The sequence below is a fragment of the Emys orbicularis genome, assembly GCF_028017835.1.
Source record: "Emys orbicularis isolate rEmyOrb1 chromosome 19 unlocalized genomic scaffold, rEmyOrb1.hap1 SUPER_19_unloc_1, whole genome shotgun sequence".
Lineage (NCBI taxonomy): Eukaryota > Metazoa > Chordata > Testudines > Emydidae > Emys > Emys orbicularis.
The window spans coordinates 64,248-83,896 of NW_027045148.1; positions in this window are offsets into that span (position 1 = coordinate 64,248).

Genomic DNA, 19,649 nt, shown 5'->3' on the forward strand with positions numbered 1-19,649 from the left:
ACTCTGCTGTTGTCCCATGAGGAGGGTTATTTTGGCTCCACTTGATGATATTTTGGTTTTTTTCAGGTTGCAAAGTCATGTACTCAAAAGTGTGGAAATGCCAGTATTGGGGCCAGGGTCCTGTGAGTAATAGTGAGTGATCATGGCATTAAAGACCGTATCATAATGCGTGAGCACAAGGGCCAAATTAAGGTTGCAGGGGTAACCTTAATTAACCATTGCCTGTTTAGTGCTCGAATTTGCAACTGATTCTTTTGATGTCGCTTTTTGAATGTAGTTTGCTATAAATATCCCCCATTCATTGGGTCATCTGCCAACTTTGTCAGTGACTTTATGTTTTCTTCCAAGTCACTGATAAAAATGTTAAATAATGTGGGGCCAAAACCAGATCCCTGTGGTGTACTGCTGGAAACACCTGTTTGATGATAAGTCACAATATTTAGTCTCAAAAGGTAACTATCAGTTCGCCAGCTTTAGTCCATTTAATGTGTCTCATCGTGTTAATTTTATATCTAGTTTGAATGTCATGCGGTACTAAGTCAAATGCCTTCCAGAAGTCTAAGTCTATTACATCAACACTACTGCTGTTATCAAGCAAACTTATAGTCTCAACAAAAAAGATATCAAGTTAATTTGACAGGATCTGTTTTCCATAAACCCATGTTGATTGGCATTAATTATATTGCTGTTCTTTAATTCCAGTATCAGCTGATCTGTTATCTTGCCTCGGATCAATCTCAGACTGACAAGTCTATAATTACCTGGGTCGTCCTGTTTACTCCTTTTAAATATTGGCACAGCGTTAGCTTTCTTTGACTCTTCTGGAACTTTCTCCATGTTCCATGACTTATTGAAAATGAACATTAAAGCAAGGTCTTCAGCAGGCTTTTTTAATACTCTTGTTTGCAAGTTATCCAGACCTGCTGATTTAAACATGAGTCCCTACTGTTTAACATCGTCCTGAGATACTAGTAGAATGGAAAGAGTGTTATCATATGATATGAATACATCATTTGTGTTTTTTCCCAAATACAGAACAGAAATATTTATTGAACACTTCTACCTTTTCTCTATTATTATTGATAATTCTACCATTTTCACCTAGTAATATACCAATACCATTGTTAGGATTATTTTTGTTCCTAATAGACTTTTAAAAAACTCCTTATTGTCCTTAACACTTCTGGACATAAATTTCTCCTTGTGTCCCTTTGCTTCCCTTATCAATTTTCTACAATTCCTAGCTTCTAATTTATATTCATTACGATCAACTTCCCCATTTATTCCATTTATTTTATATATACACCTCTACCCCGATATAACGCGACCCGATATAATACGAATTTGGATATAACGTGGTAAAGCAGCGTTCCGGGGGGGCGGGGCTGCGCACTTCGGTGGATCAAAGCAAGTTTGATATAACGCGGTTTCACCTATAACACAGTAAGATTTTTTTGGCTCCTGAGGACAGCGTTATATCGGGGTAGAGGTGTATATATATATATATATATAGTTGCCTTTACTTCCCCTCTAAACCAGGTCTTCTTTTTTTTTAACCAATATGGCCTTCTGTCATTATTGTTGCTTTGGGGGCATCTAGTAAAGTGTCCTTAAAAAATTCCTAATTCATTATTTGAACTCTGACAGGGCTGGAGACACCAAATTGAAGCCAGAGATCCCCCGGGGCTGCCTTTTGGGTCTGCCCTCAAAGACACTTTGAATTGACAGATCACTACAACTCTCAGGTTTCAGAGTGGTAGCCGTGTTAGTCTGTATCAGCAAAAAGAACGAGGAGTACTTGTGGCACCTTAGAGTAGATTGCAACTCATTTGTGCATATGTTTGTTTGCTTTAGCCTGTAAATAACTCTTATTTCTTTTTCCTAGTTAATAAACTTTCAGACAGTTTATTACAGGACGGGCTAGAGGCGTTGTCTTCGGTAGAAGATCGAGGGTACTAACTGATCTGGGATAAATGACTGGTGCCTTGGGACTGGAAGCAACCTGAACATGGTGTGATTTTTGGTGTAAGTGACCATTTATCCTTAAGGCCAGTTTGACTGAGATAGACTGGAGAGTCTAAGGGGACTGTGTGTGACTCCATGGTAAGGCTCGTATAGTGATCCAGGAGTTCACAGTTGTTACTGGCTTGGTGAAATCTAATTATAGAAGACACCACCAGCTTGGGGTGTCTGTCCTGTTTTTGACAGACTGCCTGGAGGTCAACACTCACAGTTGTGAGCCACTCCACACAGCGTGACAGGGGTAAATGGAGGTGACTGTCCATTCTCCAGCTCTCCCTGGCTCCGTGTGTGTGTGTGTGTGCGTGTGCGCGCGCACACACATGTGTGAAAGAAGGGGCCATAAGGTCCTCTTAGTCCCACCCTGTGCTATGGGTCAATATAAGAGATGGGCCAAGGTACCAAATTCAGATCTGGGCTCCATCTCTAACAGCCCAAATTGCCAAGGTCCTGGGCTGTGGTTCACCTCATAGTGAAGATGGAGTCAACTGGGACCCAGATCCCAGTTTGGGTTTGAAATCTCTGATAGATGTGGGGCTTTGGGGCCCAGGTCTGCAGTGAGAAGGGTGAGGAGGTTGGGGATAAAGATAAAGGAGAGATGTGGCGAGTGACCCTAGAATGTGCTCAGGGCAGGGGAGACCTTGTTCCATTGAACCTGCTACTCCAGAGCCACTTTTGCCTTTGAAGTAACTGGAATATCCTGTCTCAAAGCTTTTCTGCCAAGTGTCAAATCCCGGCCCAAGTGGGGTGTTCAGGCCCCAAGGTCAGTGGCTCTGTAATGGAATCAGAACAGACTAATTGTAGAGGAGAGGAGACGGACTGGCTCCTAACAGGGCTCAGGGGCGAACAGATCCATAGCATGGCTTGGGGAGAGAGAGCAGCTGAAATGCAGCAATGCCTGCAGGCAGAAGCAATTGGAGGGGTGGGTGCTGCCATGGTGATGCCATGGGGGGCCTGATGTTGGGGATTGTCCCAATGTCCACTGCTGTTTCTCCTGTTGCTAGGGGACAGACTGGGGTGGCAGAGCAACATCCTAGTGGGGATTAGCATTCTGCTCTCAGAAGGAAATCTCTTCCCACAGGTCTCCTAGTGCACACGCATCCTGCTTCCACACGCTGCCAGAGAGGGCAAAGAAAGAGATGGAAGCCTGGCAGCCAAGCCCGGCAGCCCCACAGGACCCTTGCAGGGAGCGTGTTCTGCTCTCACCCAACGCAGAGAAAGAGGGGGTGTATTTGTCCTGCTTGTCTCTCTTGCCTCATTCAGGCTGCGAGCTCTTTGGGCAAGGCCTTGTGAGATTTGTGTGGTGTAAGCGCAGAGCACATTCAAGGCACTGTTCACATCATTTATAATAACCCCACCCTTGGCCTGTATCTTTGGCTCCAGCACCAGGATAAAATACCAGACTCTTTGCTCTCCCTGTCACATCCATCCCTCCCCAGGCCTGGAGAGCAGAGGAAGCACTGCATGGCCTTCACCATGCTGTGAACACTCACGGCTTTGCATTTAGACAATTTCTACAATCAATGCTCATACTTCAGGGCTTCAATTTGTCACCTGCAGGGGTCAGGGAGGAATACTTTCCCCCCTGATGCACAATTGGCCAGGTGCATTTTGGTTTTCTTTCGCCTTCTGCTGAAGCATTAGGGATTGGCCACAGCTGGAGGAAGGACACAGGACGATATGGACCAGGGCCCTGAGGTGTTACAGTAAGTGCTTTGTTCCTAGATGCCCAGTTGGTGATTCTTGCTCCCAGGCTCAGGGTCACACTGATTGCCAGGTTTGGGGTCAGGAAGGAATTTTGCCCCAGGTCAGACTGGCAGGGACCTTGAGGGGGAAAGAAGTTGGGATTCGGCTTCCTCTCCAGCATGGAGCAGGGATCCCTGCTAGGATCGTCTGGACCTGTCTCACCCAAACAATTCTCTGCCACTGCAGGGGCCTGAGGCCTTGGTGGCATCTCAGTACCCTCCTGCTCTGTCTGTGGCCACAACCCATCAGTCCCTGAGGGGCTGGGAAGTGAAGAAGAGAGCTGGCTGTGATTTGGTCCAGTGAAATCTGTTTGGCAAGGCCCTGATGGGAGTCGTGTCTTTAACTCTGGTTATTATGAAGTGGGGTTCAGAGAGGCCATGGGATTTACCCCAGGTCACCCAGCCAGTCAACGGCAGAGCCCAGGAGTCCTGACACTGAGACCCATAGAGCTAGAGCGTTATCAAGAGCAGGGGAGAATGTTTGGGCTCCAGAGAGCGGAGGGAGACAGCAGGGCAGTGTTGAGGAGAGCAGACGGGGAGAGGAGCAGCTCCAGGCAGGGGGAGAGGGCACAGTGATGGCTCCAGCTGCTCCAGTTCCGGAGCGAGGGGGGCGGGGGGCGGGAGCAGCATTGTGATAAAGAAAAGCTCGGGGGAGAGGGAAGGTGATGAGGGGGTGAGTGGGGATACAGCCCTGCTGTGAAATGCCCCTGCAGCCCCTAAGCAGGGAGGGAAGGACACCGGGGAATGGTGGCCAAGGCCCATGGGGAAGGAACTGTGAGTCGTTCATCTGTCCTTGCTCCTCTCTGGAGGGCTCTTCCTGGCGGCGCCTGCGGGATGGAGTAACGTGTCCATGTGAGTGAGAGACGGGCTTGTACCCCAAATGCTCACAGGGTGCAAAGCAGCCAATCAGAGCTGGTGTGGGAAGCAGGCATAGCTACCACCCCACCCATCCAGAAGCTGACATCCTTCTTATGGGAGGGGGACTGGAACAGAAAGACCCCAGCAGCTCAGGGCTGCTCTGCTCCCGCCTCCCCTCCTGTAGCAATGGGACGACTTCTCTGCTAGACACCCCCTCCTTCCCTGCAACACCTGGCCTGGGAAGGGGGAGGGGGAACCTGCTGCAGCCCGCTCCCCCCCCCCCCGCCCAGCTGGGGAATCGGGGGTGAAGAACCGCAGGATCTGTAGGAAGAGCAGAGGTGGGGCTTGGGAGGGGGCAGAACTGATGGGGGCAGAGGACTAGCAGCTGTGCTATTGCATTCATTGCTGGTCTGCCCACATTTTTCAGACCACTGTGAGAACTGTGGCCCAGATCTAGGAGCCAAAATACCTTTGAGGAGCTGGGCCTGTGTTAGGACATGCATTTTCATTTGAACATTCATGCTCTTCCACCAGCGTCCTCTACTAGACGGGACATGTAGGTACTTATAGACTGTGATCAAGTCGCCCCTGAACCGTCTCTTTGTTAAGCTAAATAGATTGAGCACTTAGAGTCCCATCACTCTAAGGCTTAGAGTCCATCACTCTTGTGGTTCTTCTCTCATCCTCCAATTTATTAACACCGTTCTTGAATTGTGGGGACCAGAGCTGGACACAGGATTCCAGCAGGGGTCACACCAGTGCCAAATAACTAGGATGACCAGCCAGCAAATGTGAAAAATCAGGATGGGGTGGGGGGTAATAGGAGCCTATATAAGAAAAAGACCCAAAAATCGGGACTGTCCCTATAAAATCGGGACATCTTGTCACCCTACAAATAACCTCTCTGCTCCTACTCGAGATTCCCCTGTTTATGCATCTCAGGATCGCATTAGCCCTTTTGGCCACAGCACCACACTGGGGGCTCATGTTCAGCTGATTATCCACCACAACCCCCACATCTTTTTCAGAGGCTTCCCAGGACAGACTCCACCATCCTGTAAGTATGGCCGACATTCTTCGTTCCTAGATGTACATTTACACTGAGGATTCTCAGCCTGTCTGAAATCAGCTGTTTATAAGTTACATGTAGCAGGATGAATTTCACAATAGCCGTATGCCAATTTCCTTTGCACAAGGGGTACTAACAGTGACCTGTACAGATGAAAAAGGAGTTGTAACTTGTTGCTTTGTGATGCATAAAGAAAGACTGAAGGATTTGTTTTTCCTGCTGGCTTTTCTTACTTTAGGAATCTCAGCCTTGCCATCTCTTTGTGGGATCGAGGTCTCCTGGGAGGACCAAGAGAAATAGGTTAGAAGCTCTTTCATCTGTTATTCCAAGAGGTGGGGTGTAAAGAATCTTAAACAAATCGTTTCTCCCAACTGTGTACATGGCTTTTGAATTAAGTAGGGGTTAGCCAGAGAATTTTGACAGGCTAAGTAAAAATCCATTTTCCTCTGAAGGAATCAAGCTTCACATCACTTCCAAGGTACCGGCCATAATCCCAAGATGTCCACAGAGACTTTTAGGAAAGACAAGGTTTGAATTTCTAATGGTGAAAAAACAGATTTTTTTAAAAAAAGCCTTCTAAGCTTTTTACATAAAAAAAGCAGCAAAATTAGGCATAGAAACCAATTGGTAAAATGATGTTGGAGATCTGACAATGGATGGATTTGTATTTTTGAAGCACCTTTCATTCTGAAGAATCTTAAAGGCACTTTACAGTGCACACTGTACAGCCAGAAATGCAGCCACCGCTGGGGGAGAATACAGCAGCTGCTCTACACCCATGAATGTTTTAATGAAGCATATGATGTCCTGTGGGACTAGGAAAGGGTGCATTGTGATTTTAGGGGCAAAATGTCAGGGATCTGGCATAGACAGTGGAGTGCACCATTCCATCATCTCCTAAGAAAAGTGTCACGCGAGCTAAAGTGCTTTGCCTTGGAATTTTTCCTTATAATCATAGAATCATAGGACTGGAAGGGACCTCGAGAGGTCACCTAGTCCAGTCCCCTGCACTCATGGCAGAACTAAGTATTATCTAGACCATTCTGACAAGAGTTTGTCTAACCTGCTCTTAAAAACCTTCAGTGATGGAGATTCCACAACCTCCCTAGGCAATTTATTCCAGTGCTTAACTACCCTGATGGTTAGGAAGTCTTTACTAATGTCCAACTGTCAGGACTGTTATCCCCATTGTACAGCTGGGGAACTGAGACACAAGGAGGCTAAGCAACTTGCCCAAGGTCACAGAGGAATTCTGGGGCAGAGCAGAGACTTGAAGTGAGGTCCCGTGAGGCCCGGGTGCATACCCTAACCACTGGATCAGGCTTCCTCTCTTTTGCCAGGGAGCATGGCCCCAATCCAGCCAACATTTATGCATGTGCTTAGCTTTACTGCTGTGACTAATCCCAAAGGGACAAAGTTAAGCACATGCATGAGCGTTTCCAGGCTGGGAGCATATGATACCGAGTCCCTGTGTTAACATTGCAGCAAGATGTATATAGAACTTGCTCTGGAGGCAGAAATAGCTTCTGTATTGAACTGTGTTTGCTCCTGCAGCGCTGATAAGCCGCACCGTTCTCCACTGGAAGTTCTAGCTCCACAGGCTAGTTTCATCTGTGGAGCTTTTTATCACTGTCACAGCAAATTATGGCGCTTCCATGGCGAAGTGGCTTAATTTGTAAACTCCCCAAGGCCAAGAGTTCAGGTTCAAGGTGCTTGTGAGATCTTCCAGTCCAGCTAGAACAATATAAACTTAACCTGGGACACAATAAATGGATTAAAAATTGGTTAACAAATAGGTCTCAAAATGTCACTGTCAACGAGGAATCATCATCAAGCATGTCTGTGTCTAGTTGGCCCTGCAGGGATCCATTCTTGGCCTATGCTATTTAACATTTTTATCAGTGACCTGGAAAAAACCCATCACATTTCACTAATCAAGTTTGCAGATGACAAAAACTGAGGGCGTGATAAATAATGACATGGACACTGTAATATCCCAAACAGCTACCCTCACAATTTGCTGCTGGTAGCAGCTACTGACACCTAGGTATTCTGTTCTGCTGGCCTGTCACAAGTCGCTGCATCTGCCTTTCCCCGTCCTCTGGTCCAGGGGTAGCAAATCGTGTCAGATTGGCATACACCTGCCACAATTTGCTTCCTCTACCGTTCCCCATCTTCTGACCTTGGGGTAGCAAGTTGTGATGGTTGGGGGCACTCCCACCACAATTTGCTATCATTGTGAAATCTCTATTTTAAATTTGGACACAAATAAACTAAGGTATCTTTGTCATTTGGAAAAGCATTTTACAGAGTTAAACTGTAGGGTCATGGTATGTAAAACCCTGAATGAAGCTATCGTGCTTTCCTTTATTAGTCTCTTTCTATTATAGATTAGAAACTGTGTGGCCTACAGCAGTGACACTCGGCCTGAGGCTCGCGAGCTGCAAGTAGCTCTTTAATGTGTCTCCTGCAGCTCTTTGCAGCACAGGATATTAAAACACCGTGTGATTTAATTATTAACCAAATCTAAGTTATTAACCAATCAGGATGAGTTTACTATATTATTAACCAACTGTGCTTGATAAAATAAGAAAACTGGGTCAGTCATTTTGCTGTGAGAATAATATATATATTAAATGAAACAATGAATTCACACTACTGTAGCTCTCTTGGGTCATGTTAATCGCTAATTTGACTCCTGAACCACTGAGGTCTGTGTATCACTGGCCTATAGTAAACAAACATTTAATGTACACAAAATACTGAAACTAGTGTAAAGCATTGTATCTGGAACACTCATGAATACATTCTAAATACAAGCAATTAAGCAGAAACTCTGCCATTGTTCCTTATACAGACATCTCCCCCGCATCCCTCTGGACACATATTTGATTGAGTTTTCAAAACAAAATTTGCACTTCTCTACTTCAGCACAAACATTTGAGCATTTTGCCCTCTGATCTTATTCTAGAGACATTTTCTTAGGCCTTCTCTCACTGCTAAAACCGATGTGCCTTGTCCTCACTATTTTTTTGCCTCAGAATAGCCCCCGCACCTTAATTACCCCAAATTAAACAAAGCGAAACCAAATATCACCTTTATTAGCTGTGAGGAGAAGGCCTAAGGGCTAGATTCACAAAGTGCCTTAGGCATTGCCCCTGGAGGCCCCACTCTGCCCCCTGAACATGGGACAAACTGCTCTCCCTAGCCCTTCCTCCAGCGCAGGACTGGCGTAGCCACTTTGCCCTCCCTCCTGCATGTTCCTCCGCGCCCCACTATGGGTCCCACCCCACTTTTTTGACAAAACTGGGCATTTGTCCCATTTGTTCTTGCCAACTATCAGTTTTGTCAAAAAAGTCGGGATGGCTGGAACAGGGCCTAAAAAAGGGACTGTCCCAGCCAAAACGAGATCACGGGCGCCAACTTTTTTCTGTGCTGGTGGGTGCTTGCGCCCCCGGCCCCGCCCCTGCCCCAACTCCACCCCAAAGTCCCCGCCCTAACTCCGCCCCTCCCTGCCCCTATTGGACCCCTCCACAAATCCCCACCCCAGCCCCACCTCCTCCCCCAAGCGCGCCGCGTTCCCCCTCCTCCCCCCTCCCTCCCAGGCTTGCCGCACGAAACAGCTGGGAGGGAGCGGGGAGAAGCAGGATGCAGCAGCGTGCTCGGGGGGAGGAGGTGGAGGCGAGGCGGAGGTGGGCTGGGGTGGGGGGCTGGGCAGGGAGCTGCCGGTCGTTGCAGAGCACCCATCAATTTTTCCCCGTGGGTGCTCCAGCCCCGGAGCACCCACGGAGTGGGCTCCTACAAACGGGATGTATGTTCACCCTAATCACAGAAAACTTGCCCAGCTGATCGCTGCAGGCGATCCATGTCCCATGCTGCAGAGGAAGGCAACTTCCTCCCCCAAAGTTCCTGCCTATCTGAACTGGGGCAAATCTCCTTCCTGACCTCAAACCTAGTGATCACTGTGACCTTGAGCATGTGAGCAAGGCTCACTAGCCAAGCATCTGGAAGGAAGATCCTCTGTACTACCTCAGAGCCCAGTCCAGCCTGTCTGGTGTCCTGTCTCCAGCTGTGGCCACCCCTGATGCTTCAGAGAACGGTGGAGGGTGGGAGCTGGGAGGAGACAGAATACATCTGGCCAATTGTGCATCAGGGAAAATAACCCCTGCAGGTGAGTGGTTGAAACCAGGAAACATGAAGCACTGTCTTAATGCAGATCTGCAAGTGTTCGAACATGTTGAGGGCAATGCAGAGATTCCAGTTCCCCCCTTGGCCCATGAAGGAAGGGGGCAACCAGAGGAATTCATACATCCATAGACCTGAGGGCCAGAAGGTGCCATCTCAGCCATTTAGCCCGTTCTCACCTCCTCCTCCCCCCTTCCCCCCCCCCCCAGAATTTATCCTAGAAGCTGCACTGAATCATGTCTTTTTGAAAGATCTAGTCTGGCCATACAGACTCCAAGCAATGGTAAGTCCCCACCCGCCCCCTCTGGAGAGCTTCTGTACTGTTTAATTACGCTCACTGCTAAGCAATTACATCTCATTTCAAGGTTGAATTTATCTCACTTCCGCTCCAGTCATTGGCTCTTGTGATTCTGCAGTTGGTTGAAAAGCCCCTCGCTCTCAGGTCTCTTTTCCAGGTGTCGGTGCCTAGACACAGTGATCAAGTTGCCGCTGGACCTCCTCTTTGATCATCTAAAGAAGTTGTGCTCCTTAAGCCTCACATCATAAGGCTTGTTTTCCAGCCCCAGGATCATGTCCAGCCCCAGGATCCCTCCTTTGAACTGTCTCCAATATCTCCACCTCTCTCTTGAAATGCAGAACAAGGACTGGACACAGTATTCGAGTAGGAATCTTTCCATACCAGTGCTGTGCACAGAGGCAAGACCACTCCCCTACTTTTGCCTGCTACTCCTGTTTTTATACATCCAAGGATCACATTAGCCCTTTTTGCCACCACATTGCACTGAGCGCTCATGCTGAGGCAGTTATCTGTGATGACCCCCAAGTCCTTCTCTGAGCCATGGCTTCCCAAGACAGAATCTCTCATCATAGATTCGAAAGCCGGAAGGGACCACTGTGATCATCTAGTCTGACCTCTTGTGTAACACAGCACATTGGAGTTCCCCCAAATACTTCCTGTTTGAACTGGAGCACAGAAACATCCAATCTTGATTTACAAATGGCCAGTGACCGAGAATTCCCCTTAATTAAGGCTGCGTGTCTGTCATGGAGGTCATGGAAGTCACAGATTCTGTGACTTTCCAGGACTTCCGCATCTGCAACGGCTGGTGTGGCTGACCCCAGGGCTGCTCGAGCAGCTGCCTGGGGCAGCTTGGGGCCAGCCACACCGGCCACCACCGGATCAGCAGTCCTGGGGGCCCTTGGAGCAGCGGGCAGCTGGGGGCAATCAGCCCCCACTGCTGGAGCAGGGGCCAGCCATTGGCCCCCAGGAGCCCCCACAGCAGCTAAGATTTAGTCTGGGGTATTTATAGTAAAAGTCATGGACAGGTCACGGGCCATGAATTTTTGTTTATTGCCCGTGACCTGTCCATGACTTTTACTAAAAATACGCATGACTAAATCTTAGCCTTACCCATAATCCTTGATGAGTTGTTCCAGTGGTTAATTACCCTCACTTACGCATCATTTCTGGTGTGAATTTATCTAGCTTCAGCTTCCAGCCATTGGATTATGTTAGACCTTTGTCTGCTAGACTGAAGAGCCCATATCAATATGTGCTCCCCCAGGTGCCATGGAGACACTAAGGCCTGGTCTACACTAGGAGTTTATGTCGAATTTAGCACCGTTACATCGAATTAACTCTGCACCCGTCCACACAACGAAGCTATTTAGTTCGACATAGAGGTCTCTTAAATTCGACTTCTGTACTCCTCCCCAACGAGGGGAGTAGCGCTAAATTCGACATGGCCATGTCAAATTAGGGTAGGTGTGGATGGAAATCGACGGTAATAGCTCCGGGAGCTATCCCACAGTGCACCACTCTGTTGACGCTCTGGACAGCAGTCCGAGCTCAGATGCTCTGACCAGCCACACAGGAAAAGCCCCGGGAAAATTTGAATTCCTTTTCCTGTCTGGGCAGTTTGAATCTCATTTCCTGTTTGGACATCGTGGTGAGCTCAGCAGCATTGGCAACGATGCAGAGCTCTCCAGCAGAGATGGCCATGCAATCTCAGAATAGAAAGAGGGCCCCAGCATGGACTGATCGGGAAGTCTTGGATCTGATCGCTGTGTGGGGCGATGAGTCCGTGCTTTCCGAGCTGCGATCGAAAAGACGGAATGCAAAGATCTACGAGAAGATCTCTAAAGCCATGGCAGAGAGAGGATACAGCCGGGATGCAACGCAGTGCCGCGTGAAAATCAAGGAGCTGAGACAAGGCTACCAGAAGACCAAAGAGGCAAACGGACGCTCCGGATCCCAGCCCCAGACATCCCGTTTCTACGAGGCACTGCATTCCATCCCAGGTGCGGCCGCCACCACTACCCCACCACTGACCGTGGACTCTGAGGATGGGATATTGTCGACGGCCGGTTCCTCGGAGATGTTAGCGGACGGGGAAGATGAGGAAGGAGATGAGGAGGACGAGGCAGTCGACAGCGCTTACAACGCTGATTTCCCCGACAGCCAGGATCTCTTCATCACCCTTACAGAGATCCCCTACCAACCGTCCCCAGGCGTTAACCCGGACACAGAATCAGGGGAAGGATCAGTCAGTCAGTGTTTTAAACATGTAAACATTTATTTTTAACAGAACAGGAATATTAACAATATTAACAATGGGTTTTTCATGATTAGTTTGCCCTAGGCGCTTAATGTTTCAGTCCTTGGCAGTGCAACTACTGAAAAAAAATCTAACAATGTCCGGTTTAGCATGATTGTTTTGCCCTAGGCGCTCTACTGTGTAGTCCCTGCCAGTGCAGCTACAGTAAAATCCGGTCTATATATCCGGGGATAGAGCAGAAATCCTCCTGGGACATCTCCACGAAGCTCTCCTGGAGGTAATTGGAAAGCCTTTGCATCAGGTTCCTGGGGAGAGCGGCCTTATTGGGTCCTCCGTGGTAGGAAACGTTTCCGCGCCAGGAGACAATCAAGTACTCGGGTATCATTGCCTTGCAGAGCATGGCGGCATGCGGCCCTGGTCTTTGCAGGCTTTCCCGAAGCATCCTTTCTTTCTCCGTCTCTGAAATCCTCATCAGAGTGATGTCGCTCATGGTGACCTGCTTTGAATTAGGTAGGGGAATGTTAGTATTGGGACTGCTTGCCTGTTCCTTTACAGAACTGTAACCGGTGGAGGCGGGAGAGGAGCAGCATACAGGGATCTTTCCCTGGGACAGCCGCGAGGGGGTGGGACAGGGGCAGAGTTCATGCTTGCCGGATTGCTGGCAGCAGGGACTGGCATTGCTTTGAACGTGAAAGGAGGCCAGTGCTATTATTAAAGTTTTAAGCAGCCACAAGTCTACGGCTTACCATGTCGGCCTGCTACACAAATTCCGCTGTCCTGTCCCGCTTGTCTGATCTGCACTGCAAGACCCCAGGCACTGAATGCGAAGGCCGAAAATTCGACCTTGTCCTGAGTGCGCATGTGATAGGTGCTGTGCATGGTCTTGTTCACAGAGAAAGACTATGTTCTTTGTTCACAAAAAAATTTATCTTTCTGAGGAATTCACTCCCTTTTTCCCATACCACAGCTGCGACTGTCTCCCGACCTACCCTGGCATCACACTCCCAGAGGCTGGCGCAGATTAGGCGTAGGAAGAAGAGGACACGGGAGGACATGTTCTCGGAACTTATGGGCTGCTCCCGAGCCCAGGCAGCCCAGCAGACCCAGTGGAGGGAGAACTTGTCCCAAATCCACCGATCACACATGGAACGGGAGGAGAGGTGGCGGCAGGAAGACCAGCAGGCGACTCAAACGCTGCTTGGACTAATGAGGGAGCAAACGGACACGCTCCGGCGCCTTGTGGATGTTCTGCAGGACCGGTGGCAGGAGGACAGAGCCCCGCTGCAGTCTATCTCTAACCGCCCTCCCCCGCCACCAAGTCCCATACCCCCCTCACCCAAAGTCCAAAGAAGGAGGGGCGGCAGAGTCCGTGAAAACTCTCACTCCACCCCTGCAGACTGCTCTACTACTAGAAGGCTCTCATTCCCCAAAATTTGACAAGTCCTTTCCTTCCCGCCTCACCCAAGCCCCCGTCCAAGTTTCACCCCCCCAGTTTCATGTGTAGTTGCTAATAAAAAATACGTTTCTGTTAATTACTGTTTCCATCATGTTCTTTTAGAGGAGAGTCTGTTTGAAGGGGGGGAAGGGGGTTGGTAATTGGACAGGACAGTCACCTTTACCAGGGTACAGACGCGGGGGCAGGTTCAGCAGCAGGGCACACACACATTGCAGTCACTAGTTACCCTGGTTAGTCTGGGAGGTGGTTTTCATGTTCGGGGGGTGTGGGGGGGTGGGCGCTATGTGACTTTGTGGCGGGGGTGGGCGGTTAGAGATCTTATGCAGCGGTCCTTATCCTGGATCACAGAGCCACGCAGCAGGGGATCTGTAACCGTCCTCCCCCTGCCACAAAGTCACATAGCCCCCACACACAGAGTCCCGAACAGGAGGGGTGGCAGGCTCCGTTGAAACAACCAGTCCACCAGTGCGGAGCCTGTCATTCCTGGAGTTTAGAAGCGTCCTTTGCATCACTACACTACACCCGCTCCCCACCACAGTCTGCGTCCCAGGTTCAACACTTTACCGCGAAAACAGTAATAAAGAAAACGGTGTTCATTAACAAATTTCAAGTGATTTTATTTTTAAACGTGTGTTGGAAGGGGGGGAACGGGGTGAACGGGGTATGTAACTGGAGAGGATAGTGAACATTTACTGGGTAAAGAAACGGGGGCAGGTTCAGCTTCTCTGTAAACAAACTTAGGCCTGGTCCACACTACCCCCCCACTTCGGACTAAGGTACGCAAATTCAGCTACGTTAATAACATAGCTGAATTCGAAGTACCTTAGTCCGAACTTACCGCGGGTCCAGACGCTGCAGGCAGGCTCCCCCGTTGATGCCGCGTACTCCTCTCGCCGAGCTGGAGTACCGGCGTCGACGGCGAGCACTTCCGGGATCGATCCGGGATCGATTTATCGCGTCTAGACAAGACGCGATAAATCGATCCCAGAACATCGATTGCCTGCCGTCGGACCCGGAGGTAAGTGTAGATGTACCCGCACAGCGCGTCCCGCTGGGCTCTTCTAATCGCCCGGCTGTCTGGCTGGGCGTAATCAGCAGCCAGGCTATTTGCTTCAACCTCCCACCCCGCCATAAAGGTCTCCCCCTTGCTCTCACACAGATTGTGGAGCACACAGCAAGCTGCAATAACAATGGGGATATTGGTTTCGCTGAGATCAGAGCGAGTCAGTAAGGTTCTCCATCTCCCCTTGAGACGTCCAAAAGCACACTCCACCACCATTCTGCACTTGCTCAGCTGGTAGTTGAAGAGTTCTTTTTCAGTGTCCAGGGCGCCTGTATAGGGCTTCATGAGCCGGGGCATTAGCGGGTAGGCTGGGTCCCCGAGGATGACTATAGGTATCTCCACATCCCCAAGCGTTATTTTGTGGTCCGGGAAGTAAATACCTTCCTGCAGCCGTCTAAACAGACCGGAGCTCCTGAAAACACGAGCGTCATGAACCTTGCCCGGCCATCCGACGTTGATGTTGGTAAAACGTCCCCTATGGTCCACCAGTGCTTGCAGCACCATTGAAAAGTAGCCCTTTCGGTTAATGTACTGGCTGGCCTGGTGGTCCGGTCCCAGGATAGGGATGTGAGTTCCATCTATAGCCCCACCGCAGTTTGGGAATCCCATCGCGGCGAAGCCATCTATGATGACCTGCACGTTTCCCAGGGTCACTACCTTTGAGAGCAGTAGCTCAACGATTGCGTTGGCTACTTGCATCACAACAACCCCCACGGTAGATTTGCCCACGCCAAAGTGGTTCGCGACTGACCGGTAGCTGTCCGGCGTTGCAAGCTTCCAGAGGGCTATGGCCACTCGCTTCTGGACACTCAGGGCTGCTCGCATCCGGGTGTCCTTGCGCTTCAGGGCAGGGGACAGCAACTCACAAAGTTCCAGGAAAGTCCCCTTCCGCATGCGAAAGTTTCGCAGCCACTGTGATTCATCCCAGACCTGCAGCACTATGTGGTCCCACCAGTCCGTGCTTGTTTCCCGGGCCCAGAATCGCCGTTCCACAACATCAACATGACCCATTGTCACCATGATGTCCTCGGCGCGGGGTACCGTGCTTTGTGACAGGTCTGTGCCACTCTCAGACTTCAGGTCCTCACCGCGCTGCCGTAGCCTCCTCGCCCGATTTCTCAGCATCTGCCTCTGGGAAAGGTGGATGATAAGGTGCGAGGTGTTGACAACGGCCATAACTGCAGCGATGGTCGCAGCGGGCTCCATGCTCACAGTGCTGTGGCGTCCGCACTGTCACTGACCAGAAAAGTGCGCGAACTGATTTCCCGCCGGCGCTTTCAGGGAGGGAGGGCGGGAGTGACGGTTGGATGACGACAGTTACCCAAAACCACCCTCGACACATTTTTTTCCCCAGAAGGCATTGGAGGCTCGACCCAGAATTCCAATGGGCAGCGGGGACTGCGGGAACTGGGATAGCTGCCCACAGTGCACCGCTTCCAATGTCGACGCTTGCCCCATTAGTGTGGACTCACAAAGTCGAATTACTGTCCTTAGTGTGGACACACACGTTCGACTTTGTAATATCGATTCCACATATTCGATTTAAGTAAAATCGAACTACTCTCGTAGTGTAGACATACCCTTACAGACTGTGATCAAGTATCGGGGGTAGCCGTGTTAGTCTGTATCTACAAAAACAACAAGGAGTCTGGTGGAAGTGAGGTTTTTACCCACAAAAGCTTATGCCCAAATAAATCTGTTAGGGTATGTCTACACTACGAGAGTAGTTCGATTTTAGTTAAATCGAATATGTGGAATCGATATTACAAAGTCGAACGTGTGTGTCCACACTAAGGACAGTAATTCGACTTTGTGAGACTTTGTGAGTCCACACTAACGGGGCAAGCGTCGACATTGGAAGCGGTGCACTGTGGGCAGCTATCCCACAGTTCCCGCAGTCCCCGCTGCCCATTGGAATTCTGGGTCGAGCCCCAAATGCCTTCTGGGTAAAAATATGTGTCGAGGGTGCTTTTGGGTGCCTGTCGTCATCCGTCCGTCACTCCCGCCCTCCCTCCCTCCCTCCCTGAAAGCGCCGGCGGGAAATCAGTTCGCGCACTTTTCTGATCAGTGACAGCGCGGACGCCACAGCAGTGCGAGCATGGATCCCGCTGCGACCATCGCTGCAGTTGTGGCAGTTCTCAATGCCTCGCAGCTTCTCATCCACCTTTACCAGAGGCAGCTGCAGAGAAATCAGGAGAGGAGGCTACGGCACCACCGTGAGGGCATGAAGTCGGAGAGTAGCTCAGAGCTCTCAGAAACCACGAGACCCTGCGCCCAGGACATCTCGGTGTCACTGGGTCTTGTGGATACTGTGGAACGGCGATTCTGGGCCCTGGAAACAAGCACGGACTGGTGGGACCGCATAGTGCTGCAGGTCTGGGATGAATCCCAGTGGCTGCGAAACTTTCGCATGCGGAAGGGGACTTTCCTCGAACTGTGTGAGTTGCTGTCCCCTGCCCTGAAGCGAAAGGACACCCGGATGCGAGCAGCCCTGACTGTCCAGAAGCGAGTGGCCATAGCCCTCTGGAAGCTTGCAACGCCAGACAGCTACCGGTCAGTCGCGAACCACTTTGGTGTGGGCAAGTCTACCGTGGGGGTTGCTGTCATGCAAGTAGCCAAGGCAATCGTCAAGGTACTGCTATCAAAGGTAGTGACCCTGGGAAACGTGGAGCTCATCATAGATGGCTTTGCCGAGATGGGATTCCCACACTGCGGTGGGGCTATAGATGGGACTCACATCCCTATCCTGGGACTGGACCACCAGGCCAGCCAGTACATTAACAGAAAGGGCTACTTTTCAATGGTGCTGCAAGCACTGGTGGACCACAGGGGACGTTTTACGAACATCAACGTCGGATGGCCGGGCAAGGTTCATGACGCTCGCGTGTTCAGGAACTCTGGTCTGTTTAGACGGCTGCAGGAAGGTCTTTACTTCCCGGAGCACAAAATAAGTCTTGGAGATGTGGAGATGCCTACAGTGATCCTCGGGGACCCTGCATACCCGCTAATGCCCTGGCTCATGAAGCCCTATACTGGCGCCCTGGACTCAGAAAAAGAACTGTTCAACTACCGTTTGAGCAAGTGCAGAATGGTGGTGGAGTGTGCCTTTGGCCGTCTCAAGGGGAGATGGAGAAGCTTACTCACTCGCTGTGATCTCAGCGAAACCAATATCCCCATTGTGATAGCTGCTTGCTGTGTGCTCCACAATCTGTGTGAGAGCAAGGGGAAGACCTTTATGGCGGGGTGGGAGGTTGAGGCAAATAGCCTGGCTGCTGATTACGCCCAGCCAGACAGCCGGGCGATTAGAAGATCCCAGCGGGACGCGCTGTGCATCAGGGAGGCTTTGAAAGCTAGGTTCCTGACTGAGCAGGGTCTCCAGTGACTGTTTAGTTTGTGGACACAGATGCTGAACCTGCCCCCGTTTCTTTACCCAGTTACTGTTGACTATCCTTCCAAGTTACATACCCCCTTCACCACCTTCCCAACAAATAAAATCTGTTCCATTTTGTTAATGAACAACGTTCTCTTTCTTACTGTTTTCGCGGGAATGTTTTAAACCGGGGACGCAGACTGTGGCGGGGGGGCGGGTTTAGTGTTCTGATGCAAATGATGCTTCTAAACTCCGGGAATGACAGGCTCCGCAGTGGTGGATTGGTTGTTTCAACGGAGCCTGCCAGCAGTCCTGGGCGGGACTGCGTGTATGTGTCGGCCAAGTGACTTTCTGGCAGGGGGCGGAGGGTTACAGACCCCCTGCTGCGTGGCTCTGTGATCCAGGATAAGGACCGCGGCATAAGATCTCTAACTGCCCTCCCCCGCCACAAAGTCACAGATCAACCCCCCCGCCCCCCAGAACATGAAAACCACCTCCCAGACTGACCAGGGTAACTGGTGACTGCACTGTGTATGTGTCCTGATGCTGGACCTGCCCCCGCCTCTGTAGCCTGCTAAAGGTGACTGTCCTGTCCAATTACCAAACCCCTTCCCCCCCTTCAGACAGAATCTCCTCTAAAAGAAAATCTTGGAAACAGTACTTAACAGAAACAAATATTTTATTATGAACTGCACATGAAAAGGGGGGGGAGGAAACTTGGACGGGGGCTTGTGTGAGATGGGTAGGAAAGGACTTTTCAAACTTTGTGGAACGAGAGCCTTCTAGTGCTACAGCAGTCTGCAGGGGTTGACTGAAAGTTTTAACGGCCCTTGCTGCCCCTCCTTCTTTGGACTTTTGGTGAGGGGGGTGTGGGACTTTGTGGCGGGGGAGGGCGGTTAGAGATAGACTGCAGCGGGGCTCTGTCCTCCTGCCTCCGGTCTTGCAGAACATCCACAAGGCGCCGGAGCGTCTCCGTTTGCTCCCTCATTAGTCCAAGCAGGGTTTGAGTAGCCTGCTGGTCTTCCTGGCGCCACCTCTCCTCCCGTTCCATGACTGCTCGGTGCATTTGTGACAAGTTCTCCCTGCACTGTGTCGTCTGGGCTGCCTGCACTCGTGAGCAGTCCATAAGTTCATAGAACATGTCCTCACGTGTCTTCTTCTTCCTCCTCCTAATCTGCGCTAGCCTCTGGGAGTGTGATGCCAGGCTGGGTTGGGAGACAGTCGCAGATGTGTCTGTGGGAATGGGAAAAAGGGAGTGAATTCCTGAGACAGATAAATGAAGTTGCTAACAAAGAACATAGTCTTTCTCTGTGAACAACACCATGC